The following is a 27,146-nucleotide window of genomic DNA, read 5'->3' on the forward strand; positions in this document are numbered from 1 at the left end:
AGCCACTGTTCCCCAAAGAGCATTTCTTAGAACACGGATCTATTGAAAAAGTTTCTATGAAAACAGGGTTCCGTTTCCAAATAGTTTGGGAAGGCTGCATTTTCAGTCTGGCCATGGAAGACAACTCTTGAACATTAGCATAGTTAGGAGAAGATCTATAGGAATGGAACTTGGTTAACTTTGTTTAATATAATGTATTTGCAAATTTACTTGACCAAAGATCAGGTTTGGTTTTGTTTTAACAATAGCATCTATTAACATTTCTCAGAACTCATTTCTTGTGAAACACACAATTTTGGTAAGTGCACAGCTGCACTGACATCTATCTAACCTGAGTGCCCAATACGGTCCTGTGCAGGTATTTAAGTCTAGGTTTAGAATGAGAGGGATTTGCATTTCGAAGATTTCTAATGAATTCATTAGCATTTCGTCCTTTTTATCCCGCTCAGAGATAGCGCTTTATTTTTCTCCCTTGCTAAGATAGCTATGAAACAAATACGTAATGGAAAGTACATTCTCATTGCATTATCTGAATTTGATTTTCCAAGGTCTTCCTTCTCTAGATATAATAGGTGTTCATCTGCCCCAAGTGACCACTATGCTGCTAAAATATTGAAGTTTGGCAAAAGCAGAGCTGTTGTGGGAACATTAAGAAAACATAATTACTGTACAATGGTGCCACCTAATTTGCATATCGTTGAGATACATCTTGATGGGAAAAGGAAACAATTTTCAGAAAATATTTTCTATGCCAAGATTTCTATCCGTTTTGCTTCTCTTTTTTACATGGAGCCAATCAGAATGCTTTATTACACAAATCTGAAATAAACCAGGATTTTAAAAAAATCTACATTCCAAGAATGAGGCAAACAATTTTTATGGTACTCATAGGTGAGTTTGGGAGCCCCTGGGAAACATAGGCCCTTCTGGAGCACTAAATTCCTTGAGAGAGGTCATGGAAATGCCATTTCCTTCCTGATGATGTGACTTCCGCATCCAAGCATGAAGAATTTAGCCTGTGAGCTGATTGTACCAGGTAGTAAGCAAATCATTCATTGTTATAAGGAGGAATTTCGATTCATATCCCTAAGACACTGATTGGAACATTAGAGTTCTTCATATGAAGCTCCATCTTTTGTTTTTCACCCAAGGTAGAGATGACTGCAGGTATTCTTTCCAGTGCTGCACCTCAAATATTCTTGTTGCCTTTTTCTAAAGCACTTGATGGAGAAGGATTCGGGGCTGAAAGCAAGTGGCTTACAGTGCATTAGTCCACCTTCTGCAGATCAAAGGATTACTCTCTGCTTAAAAAGACTTGAGTCTAGGATCTTAAAAGGGTTTTGCTACGAATAAATCACAAATTAGGAAGTTCAAAGAGGTAAGGCCCAAAGAAGTAAATTGTACCAACACCCAATAAAAACCTGGACCAGGAATCTTTAGGTAACCATATGCTTATTCAAGCCAGTAGGTTTTGATATTTTATTTACAAAAGTAACACATGGCGAGTTTCTGCCCCATGACCTTCTACGCCAGTCAGTGCAAATATGTACTACAGGTTTTAAGTGCCGCATTTTCACAGAGACTGATCAGTCAGGGTTTATGTAGAAAAGACTGGTGGGCATGCACAGGAATTGGAGGGTATGGAAACCTTAACACCATTTGGGGATTATGAATTCTCTTAGATAGAGCTTGGGTCTTAATCCTTTGTGTATCCCCAGTAGCTGGCTGTTTGGAAGAATTGAGAATGTATGGACCCTAAAAGAATAGGCTTATAGAAGGCATGGCAGGTGTGATCTTGGAAGGAAAAGCTGACTTTTTCTCTCTAGGGGAAAGAAATAGGGTTGCTAGTTGCAGATCACTACTATGTGATGTTGTCAAATATGATTACATTTTTATGAATGATGCCCAGTGTTGGAAGAATAGACTAAAATTTTCCTCTCTTACCCCCTTTACCTACTTTCTGTCAAGGACCTATGATATTTCAAGGCAAAAGGACCTGACGTGAATTTTTATAGTCATCATGTAGATTTACATAATGTATGCTGTGATGTTTTCCCCCTTCCTAATGCTTTGGCTGAACATTTTAAAATATCTCTGTCATTTTCTACATTTCCTCTTCTGGCGGTTTCTTCTGGCTGGGAAGGCTTTCTCCTAATCTACATATTTAAACCTTACCGGCCTTCCGGTCCAGTTCAGTTTCTACCTTCTCCCTGAAATAGATCTCAAGTCTTCCTGGAAATAACCACTGCCCCTTGTCTTCAATGGCTGACACTTGATTGTTCCTCTCTTATGATAGTTTTCATAATCTAGCTTGAATTATATTTATCCATATAGAATAAAATCACAAGAAAAGTTATTTCAACTTACAAAAATATGAATTAGCAAAAGATAAAAATAAATTTCCTATTTTAAAATTTAATAGAGTAGACCTGCCATTCTATTCAATAGGTCTATGCCCTGGAAGGAGTCCAAGATGGGAAATATTAATAATCTGTGAATTCTAAGGTGATCTTAGTCCCCATGGACTTGCTTTTTAGGACCTTATTGTAATATAAACATGAATTTTTAAACCCTCAAATTACACATTTTCATAAAATGCACTTTGACCATAGAGGTGGGCAAATGGCTTAGGCTGGACCAAACAGTACCTATGCAGAAACTGTGTCACAGGATGACCAAATTTGATTTCATTTTCCAATTCCTGGGCAAGAAGAAAGACTGAAAAAAATCAATTACATCACATAGTGCTCAACCAAAGAACAGATTATTGATTCCAGCTATTGGAAAATTAGGTTGTTATGGACTCATTGAGAAAGTTATCCTGGTTTTTAATGTAGTCCATGCCTTCCTTTGGGATCACAAGAGGAATGCTAATTATGGGCAAATTTTTTACTTCTTATGCTGCTTTAGAATCTTATTTCTGGGTGCTAGGTGACTCCATGTTATATATCAATTTCCTCCCAGCTCAAATTTAAGACTCTTGAATTCAGGAACCATGCCTTTGTCATCTCAGAAAAATACCCAATGTATTTTGGGCATTTGTTAGATGTCACCTGCATATCTACTGAATTGTGAAGATGCCATGGCTAGGTAAGTCTTCTGAACTTTTTTTTTTTTTTTTAATTCTAGGAGTAACAATAACTTGGATCTGCCTCATTTATACTCTCACATACAAAATCTTCCTGAATATTTGCCAAGTGGTTAGTCTAGGCAAGAATCTCAGTTTATGACCACAGACTAGAGTGATACTAGCCTCCTAAGCCCATCTCTTCCCTGTGGAGGTGCAGCCATTTGTCTTTATTTCCTGAGACTATTGTTCAAGTGAAAGGAATTAAGACCTATTTTCTTGATGGGCAAGCCAGTCACACAATGTAAGTTTCAAAATACCTAAAGAAGTTGGTGGTCTAATCAAGATGATTCCAATCTCTGCCCTCCAGAGGTGCTCTTTTCTCTGCTCTAAGATATATGATGCATCATATACAACTGATCCATGTTAACTATTGATAACATGGCACAGCCGGTGGCTGTTTTCTTATTTACTAACCTGCAGATCAGCCATTTGTCATTCAGATGCACAAAGTGGGCTGTATTGCAAATGAGCTGAAATTGCCCAAGCCATATTTCAGTTAAGCATAAGAGACTGTCAACTCATAAGAAACGTATGAAAATAGATCCATCTGATATATGTATTTTTGATCCGTACCTGCGGGACATGATAAAAATGTCTCTGGGTAAATTTTATTGCTAATGAAATGCAGAAGATGACAGTGCAAGGGGGAGGTTTGGATTGCAGAGCTATACATAGCCCATAAGTTGTATCTCTTTCCTCTCCACTGCCAAATACTACTTTTTTCCCTCTTTCAGATCCATCCATTTGAATCATAGAGCGTCAGAGATGAAAAGGCTTGGATGGATAATTTTCCAGGATTGTGAACCTGGAATCCAAGAGTTTCAAATATCTTAACTCCCACTAAAATGTTCTTGTGTATATGCACTTTTTCTGGCCCATGGCTTCTATAAGACTTGCAGAGAGTCCATGACCAAAAAAATAATAATTTTTAAACTTAATTGTGTCATTTTACACCAAAGGGAATAGATCTCCAAGAGGGATCTATTATAAATTATTCTCTGTACAGTATAATCAAGCATAAGAGCTCAAACCTCCCAGCTCCTAGGCCTGGGCCTCTCTCAGTGCCCCACTGCATCCTTCCTCATGGAGTGGACAATGTTTTTCAGAATTACTTGTTCTTCCCATGCTCTCTTGGTCATAAACCTAAAACCTGAACACAGAGGTGGGCACATGCCTTAGGCTAAACCAAACATGGTTCCCAGGGCAGAGATAGTGCCATAGGATCATGAAATTTCATTTTATTTTCCTGGACATGCAGGAAAACTGCACTTTATGGCCTCCCTTGCTGTTAGGTGGGGCCATGGGTGGAGATGGGGTATGAAAAATTCTAGGTCTGGCTCCTAAAAATATCCTTTCTCCCATGGCTGGGACCTTGAAGGCCAGGTATTTAGAAGGCACGCCACGAGAAGGAAACCTAGATCTCTGGGTCATTTAATGTCAGGAAGTCTCTGCTGGTATGCACTGGTTGTCTTAGTTTCCTGAGAGCTCTGTACCAGAAGTGTGTTGGCTTTTATAATGGGAATTTATTAAGTTATATGCTTACAGTTCTAAGCCCATGAAAGTGTCCATATCAAGGCATCAGGTGAAGCTCTCTCCCGAAGTTCGGGTGCTGGTATTCCCGTACTCCTGCCCTGTGGCAAGGAACAATGGTGGCTTTGCTGGTCTCTGTCTTCTCCTCCAGCTCACTTTCTCCCTGAGCTCAGCTGTGGGCAGTTGGGCACATGGTGGTGTCTGCTCGCCATTCCCCTCCCTGGGCCTTGTTGCTTTAGCTTTGGGCTGCTCCATCTGTGGCTTTTCTCTCCCCCTGTGTTAGTCAACTTCTAGAGGCTTCTCTCTGTCTCTGCACCCTTTTTCTGGGTATCTATGGCTTTTTATACAAGACTCCAGTAATAAGATTAAGACCCACCCTGGGTCATACCCTACAGGAGCAATCAAATCAAAGGCCCCTAACTGATCTAATCTAATCAAAGGTTCATGGTAGGTTCGATTTAAGAACATAATTATCTGGGGTCCACAAAAGACTCAAAAGAACACACCAGTGTTTGTGTAATTATAAATGAGAAGTTTGATCTGCTAAACCATGGGCATTTCAGATTTGTTTTTTTTTTAAAGATTAGTTTTCTATTTATTTCTCTCTCCTTCCCCCAGTTGTCTGCTCTCTGTGTCCATTTGCTGTGTGTTCTGTGTCTGCTTGCATTATCTGGTGGCACTGGGAAACTGCATCTCTTTTTTGTTGTGCCATCTTGCTGTATCATCTGTTTGTGTGTGCAGTGCCACTCCTGGGTACGTTTTTTCACGTGGGGCATCTCTCCTTGTGGGGCACACACCTTACACGTGGGGCACCCCATGCGGGGGCACACCTGCATAGCACGGCACTCCTTACACACAGCAGCACTGCGCGTGGGTCAGCTTACCACATGGTCAGGAGGCCCTGGGGAATCGAACCCTGGACCCTCCATATGGTAGGCGGATGCTCTATCAGTTGAGCCACTTCTGCTTCCTGGCATTTCAGGGTTATTAACACAATATACCCTATTCTATCTTTAGTAATATAGTACCTCATTCCCCTGGGTACAGTGATTGGTCCAAGGGTGGGCATTTGGTATTACGATAGCCAGAGATCTTCCTTGGTGTAACAAGTAGTTCTGCTGCAGTCGCAAAGAACCTCAATATCTCAGTGGCTCAAAATAACAAACTTATTTTCTGTTCACGTTACATGTCAACAACTTTAGGTTGGCTGCTGTGGCTCCCAAAGGAACACCTTCCATAAGGGACACATCGGTTCTCTTCCAGAGGAGAAAAGCAAAAAGGCTGGTGGAAAACCATAGCATGTGTGTTTTCATTTACATTCCACTGGCCAAAGCGGTCACATGGCCAAGCCCCAAATCACTGAGACAGGGCACACGTTCTTCCCATAGGAGGCCTGGGAAATCATGTGCAATGGGTAGGGAGATATAAACTTTTACAGGGAGGGGGAGGGGTAGTCAGTGATCTTGAGCAGTAACATAAAATATTACACCTTGGATTTTTGTGTAAGTGTTGGGATAGAAAAAACTCATTTTTCCTGGGATTTACAATGAGGACTGCTAATATCCGTATTTTCTACCCTGTGGAAAAGGTCCATCAAAAATGGGAGATATTAACACTCAAGAGAAGAAGGCATGAGTATGGATGACAGGTGCCTGGAGAAGGCAAGCTCTACTGGCTTAGAGTCCACCGTTCAGTTTCTGAGACCCTGGCTCCATAGTTCACTCTTTGGTTCTATGAGCTACTCACCCCAGTATTCCAGGAACCTGAGCCAGCAGAATATGCTCTCCTTTTCTTTTTTATGTTTTTGCTTAAGTTTGTTTTGGATTTCTATCACTTGTATCCAAGACAATCCTAAGTAACATAAGTTATATAATAGGGATATATAATTATAATGGAAGGACTACTGTTATATAAAATAGTACTCCTTCCATTATATATATTATAATTATGTAATATGGATTATACAACATATGTTTTATAATTTCCATTTGCTATCCTGATTTTGCAAGGTTGATAGAATAGAATAGAGTTAGGGTAAAATCCCCTTCATTTTTTTCTGGTTACATGATCTTGGGCAATTTATATAAACCCTTTGCCTCATTTTTTCCATCTGTGAAACGGACCAATAATTCATACCTCATAGGTTTAACTGAACCTGCTCCTTTATCACCCTCATCCTTCCCAGAAAATGGCAGCTTTATTTTCCAGTTGCTCAGGCCAGAAACCCTGGAGTTATCCTTGTGTTCTGTCTTACACACTCTCCAAATTCAATCTATCAACAACTATTTTGAGAATTCAACCACTTCTTACCCCTTTTACCACCATGCCATCATCTCTTGCTAACTCTTGCCTCCTTCCCCCTTTGCCCCCTGTGGATTATTTTCATATGACAGTGGGAATGATCATTGTGAAACACCCTTACATCTTGTCACTCCAGGAAAGCCAAAATCCTGATGCTGAGGACACAGGGCGCAACCAGGCTATTCCCTTTCTCCCTGACCTCACCCCTACCACTTCCTCTTTCTGTTAATAACTCCACCTCAGCCACACCAGCCTTATGCTATTCCTGAGAACTATAAGACACACCCCTGCTTAGGGCCTATGATGTCTGGCTCCTGCCTGAGTGTTCACTCATTCCCTTCCTTCTAATCTTGACTCAGGAGTGACTTTTTCAGAGATAACTGCCGCAATCCTTTTATATAAAGCAATAGTCCTTCCATTCCCAGTCACTTTCTGTAATCTCTGACTATGGTCTTCTTTATTTCTGTCAGAGCACTGATAACCATCGGACATATCTACATGTTTATTAAGGTTTTAGGTAAGCAGGGACTTTGTTTTGTTCATTGCTTTATCCTCAACCTTTGGAACACAATAGATGCTTAAATACCTATTGTATAAATGAATAGATGAATAAAATTTGTATAGGGATTAATTTAAACAACATAATGTGTGTAAAATGTATGGTACAAGGTGTGCCACATAGTATGAAATCACCTGGACTTATTACCTCAAGGTGTTTGTATACTCAGCCTGACCTGCTGCCACAATCCTTCAGAAGAGAGGCCACTCTGGGAGTGTTTGGGAACAAGTCTCCTTCATAAAGTCCCTGAGGCCACATGCCACAGCAGCTGTGCAGGGAGTCGGTAAGATCAGCTCTGAGCTCTGAACAGCAGAGTTCTAGGGAGAAGAACCCGAGTGTGACCACCTCTTGTCCCCAGCCGTGCCCAGGATCAACCTTCCTTATCAGGATCTCTCCAGTGATGGGTTTTGATGTCAGGAAATGAAAACCTCAGGCAGAGACACCCCTGGAAGAGGATTACTGAGCTCTAACAGAATGGCTGAAAATAGGCTGAAATCCTCCAAATCTACCCTTTCACAGCAGCAGCAGCTCAGAGGTTTAGGTGAAGAAGATCCAGAACTGTGAGCAAACATCGCTGTGAGAATAATTTCCACAGACTGAAGCTGCAGCCAACTGCAGACTAGTGAGGGGGTTGTCAGTTTAGACTCTATGAGCCTCAGAAAGACTTACTCCTCCCCTCCGTCTCCTCCAACACTCTAATTCCAGTGGCCCTAGTTTTAATATATTCTGAAATTTCATTAGAGCAGCGTACAGAAATAGCAAGGGGGTGAAGCGGCGATATCGTCAAAGAGCCTATTATGTATTCCCTCACACAGGACGCCTAGTGCAGAGTCTTTGATGACCACACAGGGATGTTGTTTACACAGAGCTGCTTTATTCTAGCTGAGGTCCCACGGAGGAGCTGCAGGACCCACTTAACGGCTGGCAGCAGCAAACAAGGAGACGAAAAATATACCCCCCACCCTCCATTCTGCCTTTTGTTCTCTCCCGTTCAGTCGTTCCTTCCGTGGCATTCTTTGGTGTATCACTCAGGGTTCTCCTGAGAAACAAGAGCAGCAGGATATGTGTCTGCCTCTCTCAGCAGCTAATATTTATACAACACCTAATATTTGCTCGACACTTGGGGTGGCCTTGTGACTGTGACAAAGGTGAGAGAGACATGCTTCCTGTCTTCATGGAGCTTACAGACAGTTGCTGAGTGTGTGCTTTCAGGGAAAAGAAGAGGAGGAAGAGGCAAAATGCTGCATTTCAAGGAGTCAGTGGAAGCATTTTTTTTCTCCTTAAATTAGGAAAGTTGCAGGTTTATTTCCTGTGTTATATTTCCCCTATCCCCCAGGCATTATTAATATCTTGCATTAGTGTGGTACAATTTGTTAAGTTGATCAAAGAGTATTATTATAATTGTGTTATTAACTACAGTCCATAGTTTATATTAGGACTCACTGTTTGCTTTGTACAGTTCTCTTATTTTTAAAATTTTATTCTAAAAAAAAAAGATTAAAAAATTTTTATTCTAGTAACATCTATACAACCTAAAATTTCTCCTGATAACCATATTCAGATACATGAATCGGTGCTGTTCATTACATTTACCATGCTGTGCCACCATCACCACCATCCATTGCCAAAACTTTTTCCATCACCCCAGATAGAAACTCTGTTCAATTTTAGTCTTATCTCCCCATTGTCAGGGGAAGCTTTGAGGAGAGGTTTGTGAAGGATGGATTTGGACTTTAAGAGATGGGTGGGAAGAGATTTCGCACGAGGGGGACTAACGGATACAAAAACGTAGAGGGGGTTGCTGCCAGGGAATAGTGAAAAGTTAAATTAAGTTTGTAAAAGCTAACATTTCTGATATAGGGTAATAGCTACCCATTATCGGGCACTGAGCTAAGCATTTAGCACAGGCTATTCTATTTTATATTTAGGCCTACGATGAAAACTTCTTTGCAGATGGATATATTGAGGCTTTGAGAAATTGAGGACCCTTGTCCAAATTTCCACAGCTAGTTAGTGGTAGGTTTAGAAATTAAACCCAAACTCTTAAGCTCTAAGGCTTTACTACCTTCTGAGGGGACTAGTAGTAAATCAGTTTAAAACAGAAAAGCAAGTTTAAAACAGAAAAGTTGAAGGTTTTTGTGTGCCAGGAGGAGTTTCAAATTTCCTCAGTAAGTAATGGTTGGGAGTGGGAGTCTTAAAAAAGGAACGTGTGAGGCATTAACAAATTCTCTCATTTTATCTTTTTCTTACCCCAGTATAAACTTGCAAACTCATACTAGTAAAACTTCCTCATCACAGTTAGTCTTCTCTCACCTCTTTCATGATCCTAGAGCTCACTCAAAATATATTTTCATCATAGCTCTTTCATTTCTTTCTATTCCACTCATCTTTCCAAGTGTCTTTATTATGTTTACTATTGTGACAAGGGTGTTGTTTTAATGTGGCTAGTTAAGACAAGGTTCTGGAAATCCTTTTTTAGTCCACCTTTGTCCTTATAGATGTTTGTGGTGGTAATTTGTTTTCTTTCTGGTGCATCATTTACTAATGAAGAACATTTCTGGCTTCAAAGTTGTGGGCTAATGATCATTTTTATAGTTATTTGGTAAATGCACCCTCACATTGAGATTTTAAATGTTTGCCTAAGGGTCTCTAGGAATTTCAGTTTCTTTAAAAAATTTACTCTTACTTACTGGTAAAAATAGATGTATCCTGAAGCAGACAATATCATCTCTCTTGAATGTAAATCTCCTTACCTTTCTTTGCGGTTAATAGATGAAGGACCTTTCTTTGAGGTTAACAGATGAAGGTCAGATATATACATGCCAAAGAGCTTTTGACTCTCTTGACTCCATTGTCTGGGTGGTTTTATTGGCTGTATTTTAAAATACCCCACTAGAGCTTTACTTAGCAACTTGACCTTTTGAGGTCCTTGATGTGGCCTCCCAGGTAGAATGTTAAGTAAACGGTCATTCTGTCTGTTGGGAATTGGGACCTGCCATCTACAGTTTTACACATTCTAGAGATTTCTTGACTTGGGAAGAGAAAAAGGGCAGCAGTCTGCATTTATGGAGACCGAAACAGGTAAATGTTTCCATTTAAGCTTAAATCAGATTAAGATAGCAGGAGGCCTCCTCATGATGAGCATATAAATTGAGGAGGGAAAGGAAGTTGAAAATGAGTAAATATTTTCAGAATGGTTCCCAAGCACTAAGGATAAGAGAGATACTTAGGAGAGATTAGTGGTGTTTATTTCCAAACGTCAGTGGAATATCCCTGCTTGCACAGCAGCTTTGTTCTGCAAAGACAATACACACTTATCTTCTGCATTTATTCAGATATTGATTCATACTCTTCATCCCCACAACAAGAACATTAAAATGATGGTGCAGCAATAAGCTAGATCAAGAACTGCAAACTCAAGTATCTATAGGAGCTTTGGGCAAAACAAGGAGGTCTAAGAAGCCCCTCTTCCATTTTCTGTGAAGCATGCAACCCTCTATATCTTTTTCATTTTCCCACTTTTTCTAGGGACATAGATACAAGCAATATCTCACCTTAACTCCATGGTAAGAAAAAGACTAACACATATGTAAGACAGCAACTATTTGCCTTCACACATAATGATAGAGGCAAACTGCAAAGTGTCTGCTCTGTACAAAAGGGACAATTGTTACTAAGCATTCCTTGATTGTTGCAGATGGCAAAGCAGTACTGCAATAGCTTCTTTTTTTTTCAAGAGAAGATAGAAATTTGTATTTACATGTAAACAATCCAAATTTTAAAGTTGGCTAATGATTCACATTTTAAAAACTCACCGAGGCTTGGGGGAAATCATTTGTGGGTTATATTTCTAGCCCATGGATCACCAGTTTGAGAAGCCTGATGAAGAGGTAGGATGCTGAACAAGGTAGAAGTGGGGAGAAAAATACTGTGAGAGCATAGTAACCTTATCATCCCCTGAGCATGGGGAAGGCAGATGCCTTCATATGTTGCCCATATCAGCCAGTAAGCCCTATCAAATCAGGGCCAGATCCACTTCAGCTCAGTTAAAAGATTATCATAATGATAGGTTGGTAATTTGAATTAATTGCATAGTGATCTACCCCGGATTACAGTAAGGGAAGGAGGAGAAAATGAAAATAAACACTGGGCTCTAACAGACTTGCAGGAAGAGCAGAGAATGCCTAACCCAGAGGAAGTGGTAGATAGTGAATTCGAAATTGCTATTCACTCACACTTTTACTGAAAACATGAAGGGGATTGGTAAAAATGTTGGCAAAATTGTAGTTGTACTTACTGCTTTCATCTCAATAGGTAATTTCAAATTCAGAAGCACCAATCAGAGAGTCCTCAAGAGTTGCCCTTCTCATCTGAAAACTATTTTATTGGCTTATAATGATTTTATATGCACCATTAAAATGTTTTGTATAGTTCATTTGTAACCTTGGGACAGGTAACAGTCTTTTCCACCTTAATTTCCTTATTTGGAAAAGGTGGTGAACTTGACGGCTTCTGAAAGTTCTTTCCAAGCCACTGCTTTATGAGGTTCTATTACAAGAGAGGATTATTATCCATGGATAATTGGTACTGGAAAATGACCACTTAAATTGAATGTAATTAATATGGGAGCCAAAATTTCATAGCAACTGGTGAAAAAAAATTGATTGGAACATTATCTTGAAAAATGAAACCAAAATTACAAAATTTCGGTCCAAATTTAACAACATTCAAATTATAAGTGCTACTCTGCACAAGAGCACAGCATGAATCGAGTTGATTGTTTTGTGGCAGGCCTAAGATTTTTCAAAGTAATTTGAACTGTAGAGTGATACAATATCCTTCATTTCACATTTGACTTTCACAGTGTGATAATCAAGAGGGTCACTTTTGCAAAAGTGTTTGAAGGCTTCATCAATTTTCCTAAGAGCCTCTCTTCATCTTTGATATTTAAATCTTTCTCTTCAAAGCATTTATCATTCTTGTCGATTTTCTCTTAATGGCTAGCCATCTGACTTTATGAGAGCCTCATGAGTCAAAAGGATTTGTGTTCATTTAAAGTTGTTTTCTCTCTCGGTCATGGGCTTTATGGAATCCTGCATTTTGTGGGCAAGATTTGTAGGATCTGCAATGGCTTTAACTTGTTGAAGCATATTATTGACAAATGTTCATTTGATGAAGTGCCAGCCACTGATGGCCCCTGAGTCTGAGGATAGGTGCTAAGTTTTTAAGTAATCAATAATTAGTAAATAATTTTGTGTTTCCAAGACTTTTTCCAGTAATTCTAGAATAAAAAAAAAAAATCCTGCAATTCCTGTAAAAATGAATTTATAGCCTTACCTGATTCTTCTCCATTTTAGTGAGTGGTAACAGTAAGTATTTCTCACCACACATAGCTAAATAACATTATAGTAAAACTCTGATTTTCCATCTCTCTACTGATCAAACTCTTCAATGAAATAATATTTACTTTCCAAGAGACAAGAAAATAAACTTATCAACAAATCTCTGTGTTCTCCAACAATGAGAATTAGGGCTCAGAAATATGACAACTGTCAGAAAAAATCCATAATTGCATATGGTAAATGGCATGTAATTATAGAAAGACTTTTAAAAGTAAAATATAGTTTATAAGTTAGAAGACAAAATAAGCTAAAAGATAAGAAATGGAGGAAAATCTTCCATGAAATCATCCAAACAGGTAAGATAAAACCTATTCAACTTTACTGATCAGACCCATTCACACAAGGATCATTTTTAAAGCTGAAATGACTAAAAATGGTTAGCAGAAGGCTCACACATCAGGACCAGACGCTGAACTGCTGTACAGCCTCTAAATTAAAAGTAATCGATTAATTTGCCTAAAAACAAGCAGGAAATTGCAGCTAAAGGTCAAATCACTGAACAAGGCTTGCCAATAATAATATGATACATGAACTTTATCAGATAGGAAATTGGCCTGCATGCATGACAAGCATGAGCAGCTGATTTACCTCCAGCAGGCTTTCTCTACCTCAACACTATTGACATTTTGGCATGGCTAATTCTTTGTTGTGGGGGCTGTCCTGTGCTTGAGAAGATATTTAGCAGCATCCCTGGCCTCTACTCACTAGATGCCAATATTGCCCCTTCATCAATGAGACCACCCAAAGTGTCTCCAGACATTGCATATGTCACATGGGTGACAAAATAAAAGAACAATTGGTTCTTTTACAGGGCTTTTTACAAGGTCTCCTCACTGTAATTTTAATGGAGAATTTCCCCAAGTTTGGTCATTCTAGTACCATGTTTATCATTTTTGCTATATGCATTCATCATTGTGTACCACTTTTTGTTGTTGCTGCTACACTTGTGATTAGTTTTACTATAGTGGAAAAGATACAAATAAGAAGAGACACAGAGTATAAGGTCTGGAATGGTCCCACAGGAAGCTTCGTGTCCTCTACACTTACAACACGTCATCCTTCTAGCACACTGATATGCATTACCAGCCAGAGAAGCTCACTTGAGCTCCTGTGTCCAGAATTTTTGCTGGGGTTTCCTTACATAGGCATGTTGACTGAATCAATGCCCAACTGGCTGAACTTGATCTCTAACTCTGCTATCCCTTTCTCCCGGGAGGTCTGACTGATATCAAGTGGCCTTAAACCCCATCCCCTAATGGCATGGTTGGTCTTTCTGATGTGACCAGTCCCCACCTTAGACTACCAGTGAGCTGGTCCAGGGTGAGTCAGCTCATTAGCATGAGCTATCAGGGGTGGTGTGCAGGGCCTACAAGGAGGAACAAGAGACATCCTTTCCCCAGGAAATTCCAAAGATTTAGAGGGTGTCTCCCAGGAATTGGGGAGAAAGACCAGCCAAGTTCATTATTAAACAAGACAGCCAGAAGCAGTGGTGCTCAGTTCTGTGGTCCTCTCTTGCTTGGTCCCATGTACCATGTTTAAGAATTTTGATAACTCCATCTGCCATGACTATAGAACCTGTGGGTCTCTGTAGCCCTCAGAAGAACCAGTACCCGGGGTTGTATCTACTTTATCTGTCTCTGGGACTCTGCTGAGGTGTGCATAAGGGCAACCCCTCTGATAACCTCCCAGCTCTTTTTTGGAGACTCATAGCCATATAAACTCATTTGTCCTTTCCATTTCCCCCTTTGATTCAGGTCAAAAAGCATTTTTAACTCCTGGTATTATATGTAGATTGAGATATTCTGCTGGTCTGAGTTGACCCTTTTATTCAAGGTCATTTTCTAGTTACATCATCAGCTGGTACTTGGTAGTAATCCCTCAGCGCCAGAGAAACTCATCCCGAGTCATGTCCCACGCTGGGGGGAAGGCAACGCGTTTACATGCTGAGATTGGCTTCGAGACTGGCCACATTTGAGCAACACAGAGGCTCTCAGGAGGTAACTCTTAGGCACCCTGCAGCTCTAGTCCTTGTTCTTACTGTGTTCAGTGCCATGTCAGTTGGCCCTCCTTTGGAGTTTGAGTTTCTGTGTGATGGAGCTGGACTCAGATGTGATCTTTGTTCATAAGCCTCTCCTGTTACTTTTACCAGAACTGTAGTTGGTGCTGGGGTTTAATATATACCCAGGGGACCTGAATCTCTGGACTGACCACGTGATGGCCAGGCCCTGAGCCTCAACAGACTTCAGCTCCTACATTCTGGTTTATTGGACTTACCCCACTCAGCTAACATGGAGTTGAAGAAGGTCAACCACCACACCAGGGAACCAAGAGTGCCTACAGCTGAAAGCAAGAGGATTGCATCCAGCATCCGTGTGGAATCTGGGCCCCCTCTTGGTATAGATGTGGGAAGGACACAACCATTCCAAGGTCCACAGGATGGAGGAATAGAGTATGGATTGGAGTGGACTTACTGATATTCTATTCATGAACTATTGTGATTAGTAATAGAAGAAAATGTGGTATTGGTGTGGAGAAAGTGGCCATGGTGGTTGTTGGGGGTAGGGAATGGGAAGAAGAGATGAGATGTGGGGGCATTTTCGGGACTTGGAGTTGTCCTGGGTGGTGCTGCAGGGACAGTTACCGGACATTGTATGTCCTCCCATTGCCCACTGGGTGGAATGTGGGAAAGTGAGGGCTATGATGTGGACCATTGACCATGAGGTGCAGCAGTGCTCAGAGATGTATTCACCAAATGCAATGAATGTCTCATGATGATGGAGGAGACTGTTGTTATGGGGGGAGGAGTGGGGTGAGGGGGGGCGGTATATGGGGATCTCATTTTTTTGAAAGATACTAAAAAAATAAAGACAAAAAAAAGAATTTTGGTAATTCTCATACTAACTATACTATTATGTATTTAATAATAGTCTTTAAAACTATTTCCTTTTTAAATGAAAATAAATTTATTTTAAAAGGAAACCTGGGGAAGCAGACATGGCTCAAATGATAAGGTCTCTGCCTACTACATGGGAGGAACCAGGTTTGATCCCTGGAGAAAAAGAAGAAAAGCAAGCAAGCCTGTGCGGAGAGCCAAGTGCCCATGTGGTGAGCCGAGTGCCCGTGTGGAGAGCTGAGTGCCTGTGCAGCAAGCCGAGTGCCCACGTGGTGAACCAAGTGCCTGTGCAAGCAAGTCACGCAGCAAGATGGTGATGTAACAGAAGAGAGATGAAGGGGAGAGTCAAGGTGAAGCTCAGCCGAGACCAGGAACTGAGGTGGCACAAGTGACAGGGAAGCTTTCTCCACATCAGAAATTCCCAGAATCGAATCCCAGTGAATCCTAGAGGAGAAAGACAAGAAGAGAAGACAAAAAGAGAAAAAGATACAGAAGATCACACAGTGATTGGACACAGACAGCAAAAACAGCAGGGAAGGGGAGGGGGAGGGAAAAAAAAGAAACCTGTATACCAGTCCCATAAATGGACGCTTAGCAGTAATTGGAAGATTGTACACACACACACACACACACACATATGCAGAGAAAGAGAGAGCACAAGCACAGAATTAAATTCTAGCCAATTAATATTGCCTGTAGAAACCTCATCATAGCCTGAGGTCTGCTCTCTATTTATAAAACTGGGAGATTAAAAAGTGTTAAAGAGAAATGTTAAAGACATGTTAACCCCAGGCTGAAAGGCTCTCTTTGTGGTATACAAAAGACAGATGGTAAGAAAAGTAAAGGAATACATTTTCTCACTATGTTAATCAATGTTATTTTAATGTCATGTACCACTTAAAATCACCTTCAAACAAGTGGTACACCCTCCTGGGGCTTTCTGTCCTGGCACTGGGGAATACTGTTCTAGTTTATCTGTGATTTTTTCTGGTTCTGTGTGGGAAGTTAGACTATAATCAGAATTATCTTGAGGACAAAGCATAATCAGAATTATCTCATTGTGTTTCTGTTTTTAATTAGAGAAGCTGTAAGCTTGCAGACTCATGCAGAAAATACAGAGATCCCATATATTCTCTCCCCTCCCATTATTAACACCTTGTATTAGTGTGATACATTTGTTACAATTGACGAAGGAATACTATTATGATTGCACTATTAACTATCGTCCATGATTTACACTAGGGTTTGCTGTATTGTACAGTCCTATGGTTTTAAAAAAATTTTTAATTTTATTCTAGTTTCATAGTATTTTGACAAGAATGTTTGCCCATGTCTTTGTACAGCAGTCATGGCCAGCATGAACTTAGAGCTGGGTAACTGTTTTGTGACCTAGGAACTGTAAAAACTATACATGCTCACAAACTTGTCATGTAAAAATTAAATGTGGTAACTGATGTAAAGTATTAGCATGACTGGCACATTGTTGGCATAAAATCTTTTGAAAAGCATTTTTAAAAAGTGCCAATTCTGGGAAACAAGGTCTACTTATCTGCAAAGCTGGGTCTCTGAGTCAGTTAGCAATTTTCCACAAAAAATGTATTTTCTTTTCTCTCTTCTTCTTCTCCTTCTCCTTCTTCTTCCTCCTTCAAATAAAATGGTGTCTCATTCCAGATTATCATCATGTAGAAAATTCAGAGGGAATTTTTTTCCCTTGACATTTCTAATTTCATTTCTTAGACTCAAGAGGTTTGTGAAGTTCAGCTACCAGTGCTTGTCTGATAGGTAAGGAAGCATTCCATTTGCTAAAGTTCACCATCTCTAGTAACTTGACAATTCCTGCTAGGTGACATAACCTTTGGTTTATTTGGAGGGATAATGTAATTTTCTGCTTGGGCTAGCCAAAGGACCAGATCTTAGGGTGACTTCTATTTAACTGATGGTTCAGACTTTTGACAGTTGTGTCTAAATCCTTGTATCAAGGACATTCCCTTTCATCAGTGACATCCATCATTCTTTCTGAAGGAGCTGCCATGTACTGGGCACCCTGCGGGACCTTCTTTATTTCATAACAGCTCTATAAATTTGCTATTGTTCCCAGTAAAAGATGAAGAAACTAGGGCTCAGTGAAGGTGAAGGTACGCAACTGACCTAGGTTTTTGAGGCTAGTAAGCCGTAGATCTGAATCCACATCTGATTCCCATGTCTACACACTACATGATCTGTAGCAAACACATCTCTGTGGTATATGAACAAATTCGCTGAAAATATTAATAGCCTGAATTTGTGTAGTACTTTAGACTTTTCAAAATAATTTTCCTTTTGTACCCCACAATGCCCTATTTTGCAGAAAAGCAATTTCTTGATTTTTGAGGCTTACCTGGAGTTTCACAGATACTGATCTCATCTAGTCATAAATTGACTAAAATAAATTTTTAGCAAAAGGGAGTAGTTGTAATGCTTGTGTCCTTAGTTATTTCAAACTACAAGCAGCAGTTTCAAAGCCAGAAGAGGTGTTTATTTATATGAACAAATGTTCATTCTGTAGGGATATGGACTGAGAAAAACTCAGATTCCTCCAGTCCCAAAGTTCCATGAAAACTAAATAAAAAAGTTTTAGAACAAAGAAGCAAGGGGTATTAGACATTTCCTAGGCTCATGTATTTCATTAAACCTCCTCTGTGATTTCAGTCAGATAACTTAATTTCTCCTACCACTGGGCATACAGGCTAGTAATATATTTTCTGGTTATTTCAGTACCATGGAAAATGCTGGGCTCTAAAATTCTAATTGAAATTATTCCACATTGCAAAGGTTGTACAAGGCTTAAAATCAATAACCTAAGCATGATGTTTTTATTTAACTTTATTTTATATAGGAGTGCCTGGTTTCTTCCTTTCCTCAGCAACTGTTTTACTTTACCAAGATACTCAGTAAACCTGGAGGCGACTTGGCTTTCGAGCTTAGTTTTCCTATTCTCCAAAGCCAGAGAAAAGGCAACCTAGTATAGCAAAGCCCATCTAAAACAAATTACAAAAGAATAGAAAGAAAATTATTGCCTCTAAAAGTAAAAAGGAGATTTTGGAATGAGGAATCTCTGTTGTGTAAGTCTCCCTAATTGCTGACTGGAGTCAGCCTATACTTTGAGGTCATTTTCTATCCTCAAACTTCTTTCTACTTTCAATATGTACTAATGCTATAGAAAGCCAAAGTCCTTTTACTTTTGGAAAGGATACATTTGGTATCTCCTGGACATTATACTGTTCTCAGTTTGCTAAAGAAATGGCTCTATTTCTATTGAACACAATCTATTCATTGATCTCCCTATTCTGGGCTGGGACATTGCAATAATTCTTAGTTCTTCCAGGAAATGATCTGGCTCAGCATCCAAGGCTCTGCTAGTCAAGCCTGACTAAGGGATTGGTGCCAAGAGCTCAGGACTTCTAAAGGCCGTCACTCTCTTCCCCATGGGTCTTTGGCAAACTCTAAAGTAGAAGTTTTTCTTAGTTGTTCCTCTCTTCCTTCAGTGTCTTTTACTCACTGGAATATGCTCTGCTCTTATTTCTAACTTTCATTATTACAACTGTGCAAGAATATGACAGATGTTGGTATGGGCTTATGAAACGGTTTCCTTTTTCTTCTGGGTATCAGCAAATATTTCCCAGTCTCTCTCTTTTTTTTAAATTTTATTTTTCTACCCAGTCTCTTTTGAGTTTCAAGGTAGGGTAAAGTAAGGTATAAATGTGACCAAGTTTTGGCCAATGGAATGTGGGCAGAAGGAATGCCCCTAACTTCCAGGCCTCCCTTAGGCATTCAGTGATTGTCTGTTTCTAGATTGGCAGTGGGCTACTAAGAAACAGAGAACCAAGTTTATTGAAAGAGCACCAAAATTAAGAGAAAGAAGGCTCTGAGTTAGAGCTCTTCAACATGGAGTTCGTGAACCTTAACATATGGTTATTATTCCATATGTTTGGTACAAATTGTGGTAGTTTGAATAATGATCTCTCCCAAGATGTCCACATTCTAATCCCAAGGACCTGAGAATATGTAACCTTCCATGGCAAAAGGAACTTTGTAGATGTGATTAAGTTCAGAATTTTGAAATGGGGAGATTATCCTGGATTATCTGGCAGGCCCAATATAATTACAAGGCTCCTTATAAGAGGGAAGGAAGAGGATATTTGACTACAAAAGAGGAGTGTCAGGGTGATGTGGCATGAGAAAGCCTTGACCAGATTTTTCTAGCCTTGAAGATGGAAAAAGGTAATCACAAGCCAAGGAATTCAGGTAGCCACTAGAAGCTGGAGAAGGCAAAGAAACAGAGTCTCCCCTAGAGCTTCCAGAAAGAACATAGGTCTGCTGACTCCTTGATTTTAGCTCAGTGAAACTGATTTTAGAATTCTGGCCTCCAGAACTTTAAGAGAACACATTTGTGTTGTTTGAAGGTATTAGAGTTGTGGTAATTTGTTACAGCAGCAATAGGAAACTAATGCATCGGACTTGTGATTGATTTTTTTTTCCTGACTGTCCTTTACATTGTCTTTTACTTTGCTGTCTAAGCCACATTGGGCAAATGAGATCCTCCTGTGAATAACAATAGCAATACATGTTAAGTACTGAATGCTAACTCTGGGTAACCTATGATGCCATCATTTCCAATCAGTATGCCATTTAATCTTCAAAACAAGTCTATGAGACAAGTCAGATTAATTTCCTCCATCTAGAAAATGAAGATAAATCTCAGAGAGATTAAGCAACTTGTGTAAGATCAGGCAGCTTATGACTGATGTACGCAAATGGACCAGGATCAAAATTCATGCTTTTAAGTGCATACAACATACATGTGTGGCTATCTTCATGTGTGTGTGTGTACCTATGGATATATTCAAACACATACATATTGCCAACTATGCTCTAAAAGCTCTTGTAAAGCTTGATTAGAAAACTTCGAGCATAAATAAATAGTAAAATGCCACTTTAAAACACCTCATTTAGAATCTGTAGTCTCACCTTCTCAGGCAAAAAGGACACATTTTATATTCATGTGCAGCTATGACTCAAACATGCATTGATAAATCAGGTCAGGTTGGTGCGGTTTTATTCAAGTAGCTTAGTTTCTGTCACCAGACCTGCACTCGGTAAAATAGGTGTAGTAAAAGTGAATGTTTCCCTCATTGTACTGTAAGAGGTTAAAATAGACTGAAATTATGTAGAGTACTTAAATCTTTACCTACAACTTATTAGGTAATTTTCAGTAATATTCAGGTACTGTTAAGACTTACCCAGCTTGAAAATCTTTCAGATCGTGGGAATATTCTAAATTTAAGCTTTCTAAATTAGAGGTGCCTGCTACTACTGTTTGGAAGAAGGTGGAAAGCTGTTTTATATTTCCTAGTGTGATGTTTTACATTCGGTTCACATGTGGACACCTAAAAACTAAAGGTGAAATGCATGATTCACTATGTGTATATCTTTGGGGACTTACATTCTCAGAGTCTCAGTTTCTTCATCTATAAAATGAGGCAACTTTCCTGTTCTGTCGTCGTTTGCCAGAGCTGCTATGACAAATACAACAGTCTGGTTGGCTTAAACAACAGGACTTTATTGTCTCACAGTTTTGGAGGCCAGAAGTCCAAAATCTAGGCATTGTAGCGCAGTGGTGGTGGCTTGTTCACAGTTAGCCTCTGCCTCCACCATGTGGCCATCTGTCTCCTCCCATGGCTTCCCCCTTCAGATCAGTCATTGGCATCGCTGTCGATGTTTCCTCTCTTTATAAGGACTCTTGTTGTATTGGTGTAAGGCCCACCCCGATTCAAGGTGACATCATCTTAATAATATCTTTGATGATCCCATTTATAAATGAGTTCACACTCATGGGACTGGGGATTAGGACTTGAACGTGTCTTGGTGGGGGGGATTCAATTCCCAACACTGTCCAACAAGGTTTTTGTGAATTCTGAACCACATCACGTGTGAGAGTACTTTTGAACTAAAATTCTTCCAGATTAAGAGAGGATTATCATTAAACTGCCATCATAAAATAAAACCCTAAAATAGCTTTAGAAATATTTCAAAGTCGCATTGCAAAGTGCTCAGGAAAAGGGAAACAGACATTGAAAACTGCTTGGTTTTACAAATTTCAATTTAAGAAGATCAGATTCTCTTTTTTCTACTGAGTGCCTGCGAGGAAGAAGCAACTTAATCTCTTAATCTCTACCTGAGTTTTATTTACACCTGGCTCATCCTTGTGATGTGCTAGATTTCTTGGCCCTACCCAGGTTATGAGATAAGGAAAGGTCTGGGTGATTCTAGATGTTTAAACACCCTTGGCCCCTTCTCTGGAAGCCAACAGATACTCAAAGCACCTGAGGGATCTCTTCATGAAACTCCTGAGACTGAATCAGGACACGTTTCCTCTTAGCATTTTTGAGCTGATTTCCAGAATCTGCTCAGGATAAAATAATTTGCATAATATTCAGGGCCAGGAGGAAGCTACAAGTACTGAAGCAGGGCCTGGCAAAGAGCAGGCCCTGAGAAATGTTTATCAAATGTCAAATTAAAACAGAGGCTACTATCTGTAGTCAGTGTATTAAGTCAAAACAGGGTGCAAAGTAGTCTCTGAAGTAGAAGGAAGAAGAAGAGAAGGAGAAAATTACTACAGAATCTGCTCTCCCAACCAGGATTTATCATTCTCATATGATGAATAGCAATAAAAAAATATATAGGCAGAAACATCAAAAGTTGAATAATTTAAAGGTCCATAGGGACAAGGAAGATGAAAATTTACCAGAAAAATAACTCTTTAATCCAAATTTAATTGGATTAAGTCAGACTGCCTGGGTCCAAATCTTGGCTCCATCATTTACAAGCTATGTGATCATAGACAAATTCCTTATCTTCTCTGCGCTTCAGTTTCTTCATTTGTAAAATGGAGATAAGAGTAACTACCCCCGAAAGGGTTGTAAGTATTAAATGAATTAATGTATGTAAAAGCTGAGAACACTGCCTGGAATTTATTGCTTACTAGGTAGGTATTAATTATTATTATTAACTATTCCCTCACTTACTAAACATAAAACCTCAAATAGTTGTAACAGAGCCCAGAACCAGGAAAAAATCAAGTAAAATTTCTGAGTAGCCATGTTAATGTTTATCTACTAACATTTTCATATGTTACTCCACAGATTCTCTCTCAAAGCATCACTAAATATTGATCCTTATTATTGCAGATACTGATGAAGAGAATTTCTCCCCTGTGCCACAGAAGATGGTATCCCCAAAAGGCCTTGATCCCCCTTGGGGGTGGGTAATGAAAATTACCTCTGGCCCAATGAATAAAGCTCCCCCTTGGGGTTGTCTAGAGGTCATCAATGGCGCCATCCCAAAAGGATGGGCTAAGATGCCAGGAAATTGGGAGGGATTATCACCCACCCTTTGGAAGTCCAGTGGAGATGCTACTTGACTGATACAGAGGGAGGGAAGAGAGTTGGGGCCTGACTCCTCTAAGTTGGCAAACACACTTGAGCTTGTTCTTATCCTGCATTCTGGCACCAGTCATGGACTGGGACAAGACTAGGATTCTTTGGACAGGGGAGCATTTGGTTCAACCCAACTACATGTCAATCTCTAGGACAGTATATGGAATCAAGAACCCAGGATAAAACCATCCAGGTCAGCTGTTGTAGTTGTTTCACCTCTGCCCCAAGGTCACTACATCTACTAATTTGAGTTTCTTAACCTTTAGCCATTTGTGCAGCCCTTCATTATTTTTCATGTATCTGTTTTACCTCCTGTACTATTATTCTTTAAATATGAAACTCACTGCTTTTTACCTTAGTCTCATTCTAAACAATCCATAAATTCATGAGTTAGAAGTAATATGACAGTCCTGTTCCTCAAGTAGTCATAATGTATGTTATTTATACCACTGAAAACTATTCCTGGTACCTTTGGAGACTGAATGATCATTATATATTACATGTATACTGTAAGAAACAAACATGGCCACTGTGGATAATGACTTGAGCTTGGGACTCACTGGGTCATGTTAGGGCCCCTTGAAATAGGGCTGGGAGGTTTGGAAGATGGGATTGGAAACTTGGTGCTCACAGCATTAGCACATGGTCAAGAAAAAACACCATGCTCCACCCCTCTGCCACAAACTCTTCCCATTTCATCTCTCTGGGAAGAAGGGGCTCTTTACTATCCCCCAGAGCAGTGGAGGTTTGAGTTATTTCCTCGACTCAAAAGGACAAAATGGCCTTTGATGGTAATGACTAGAAGTCCCGCTAACCAGAAGGGACCTGGAGCTGCTCCAGGCAAGGCAGCCCCCGGTGCAAGGCCTTGGCAGTGCAGTCAAGGCAGCACAGGGCAGGCAAGAACTGCAGGACCAGGCTAGTTCCAGGGTACAAGAAATCAGAAAAATTGGGTTAAAGCAGCATTATGGAAGCTGTGCCCATTTTATATCTGCCACTGGGAATCGAGGAATTATGAATCTACCAGAAAGCCTACCCCATACAGTAGGGGTCTGGAATGCCTGGAACTTCCTGACAGCTCTGAGCTGGGGATGGGGGTCTTGGTAGAAGACTCTGGAAAGGAAACTCATCCGTGAAGTGTCAATCTCTGGCTTATTCCTGGCTAGGGAGCATCTCTTTCCCTTTCCCTACCTTCTTCAGAGACCTCCTAACTCATGACCTCATCCCATTTCAGGTTCTTTTTTTTTTTCCTCCCATGGAGTGGCAAAACCCCTGCCACTTCCGTTTGCAGGATTCTGCGTTGGATTGGTTTCATTTGTACTCCACCTGCCCTTCTCGCAGAAACATGTTACGCTGGGCCTTTTGTCAAAGCAGCAGAAATGGGAGCTGTCTGCTAGGCGGATGCTGCCTTGTCTCAGTCAGGACACAGAAGCATCTCTCAGAGCTAGGAGATTGAGTTCTATCCACCCCGTATTTGGGAACGACTCCTCTCAGGTAACGTCCACATCTGTTTTCTCTGTTTATTCATTAGGACCTCAATGAATCTTACCTTTGCTAGGAACCACCTCCAGAGAAATAAATACCTCAATGCTCTGGACAATTCCCTGAACACATTCTACTCATTTATTCATTCATTCATTCATTCATTTATTTCTCCCTCCTCCCCCCGCCCCAACTATTTGCTGCATCTTCTTCTTTGTCCGCTTCTGTTGTTGACAGCGGCATGGGAATCTGTGTTTCTTTTTGTTGCATCATCTTGTTGTGTCAGCTCTCCCTGTGTGCGGCACCATTCCTGGGCAAGCTCCACTTTCTTTCCCCCTGGGTGGCTCTCCTTATGGGGCACACTCCTTGCGTGTGGGGCTCCCCTACACGGGGAACACCCCTACTTGGCAGGGCACTCCTTGCACGCATCAGCACTGCTCATGAGCCATCTCCATGCGGGTCAAGGAGCCCTGGGGTTTAAACTGCAAACCTCCCATGTGGTAGATGGACACCCTAACCACTGGGCCAAGTCCGCCACCCACATTCTATTCTTTGTGGCATCATCAGTCATGGAAAGATTTTTCTAAATGTTAGTAACTTGGTCCATTTATATAAAAAGGTCTATATTAGAAAATGTCTTTCCCCTTGTCTCATCAACCCCATAACATAATGTTCTATACTTGCTGCATGTGCTTTGTGACACCAACACAGGGAATGAGGGTAGATCAAAACAATTATGAGAAAATGAAAAAATAATTCTGAAAGTGGTGCTGACTTTTTCTTCAAGTCTATTTTTTTAAAAAAATTAAGGACTAAATAAATGAATTAAAAAATAATGTTATAAGTTCCATCAAGTGCACCAACAGTGGCCATAAATCTAAATTTAATTTTATATTTAATAAAGCCCTCCATGTTCCTTGCATTAGAGTCCAGGAAAGTGATTTGCTTCATCTAGATTTCCTTTCCTGCACATTAAGCTGAATACTGTATCTATTTATCTGCTTTGGTGCCTTTCAAACATATCCGACTTCAAACCTGCCTCAAAATCAGTCCATTTGATAAATCTTGTTATCCTTTTCATATGATTTATGTTGATTTTTACTTCTTTTTACATTATTCTTAATTACCTTTGCTGCTTTGCAATTTACAACTTAGATCAACTAAAAAGTACAAGTTATTGTTCGATTTATTTTTCTCTCACATTTTTAACAGAGCAGGCTTTAGCTTCAGCAGCTCCACAGTGTGAGTTTTAGGCTGTGCCTCTGTGTTTAAGAGTTCTTTGAAGTAGAAACAAGATATGCCGAGAGCTTCTTCCAGTAAGTGTGAGGGAAGAATGCTGGGATAGAGATGCATGCTGTACAAGGGAGCAGTCGGTTGAACTGTTGCTGAAGCAGAGCTTTCAGTGGAATGTCTACCAGCAAGCTTGAGCTAATTAAGCAAATATATGCAGTTCAAATTGTAACCAGAGTTTTTTTTACCAGATTTGGGAGAACAAATACCTAGTCAGACTGAATATGTACTACTTCTTAGTCAGTAGTTAAGGGCTGTTGAAGACAAATTTATATAAATATCAACTTCTGTATTAGAGAGGATATATTAACATGATCCATTTAAATTTGCTGTATTGGTAGGTCAAAGTGGTTTCGTGGTGGCAAATTCAAATGGTTCAACCTAAAATTGGGGCCATTCTCTGAGCTCAGTAAATTCTGACAGCTTTCTAGAAATCCCAAGATGGAGCATATGTCACCAAATTTCACAAATCAAAAATGACATTATTGCCTTATTTTTCCTAGATATATTACTGATTATTACTTGAATCTTTGATTTTTGAACAAATTCAACTTAGTCCAGGGCATATGGATATATGTAGTAGTGGGCGGCTTGGCACAGAAGTTGGAATGTAGGAAAAGGTATGGAAGTTTAACCAGCTGCAGTTCTTTTTTTAAGAACTATATAAAATTTTTCTTAGTTCATCCCATATCTTGTCCAGTCTGTTGTTAATCTTCATTCAAGGAGACCTAACCAAATCCTAACAAGATTCATTTGTTCCACAATGTGATGATTCCTAAGACTGTACTTCCCCAATTCTTTTCCCATGTCTCCTCTCCTCACTGCCGAAAAAAAAAATCAATTTTGAATAATAGAAAATTTTCATGAAATACTTAAATTATTCAGCAGAGGTAAAGTTGTATTCCTTATCCTGGTTCCCCAAGAGATAACCAGAGCTTCCAGGCTTTTTAATGCAGACATAAACACATATATCTTAAATGCAAAACAGATTATTCTGCAATAAACATTTCTGTCTATTCACTTTTGTGAGCTTATACAATTATTTCCTTGAGATCAATTATTAGAAGAAATAGTGTAAGATTAAAAG

The sequence above is a fragment of the Dasypus novemcinctus genome, chromosome 26 (assembly GCF_030445035.2).
Source record: "Dasypus novemcinctus isolate mDasNov1 chromosome 26, mDasNov1.1.hap2, whole genome shotgun sequence".
In the NCBI taxonomy this organism is placed as follows: Eukaryota; Metazoa; Chordata; class Mammalia; order Cingulata; family Dasypodidae; genus Dasypus; species Dasypus novemcinctus.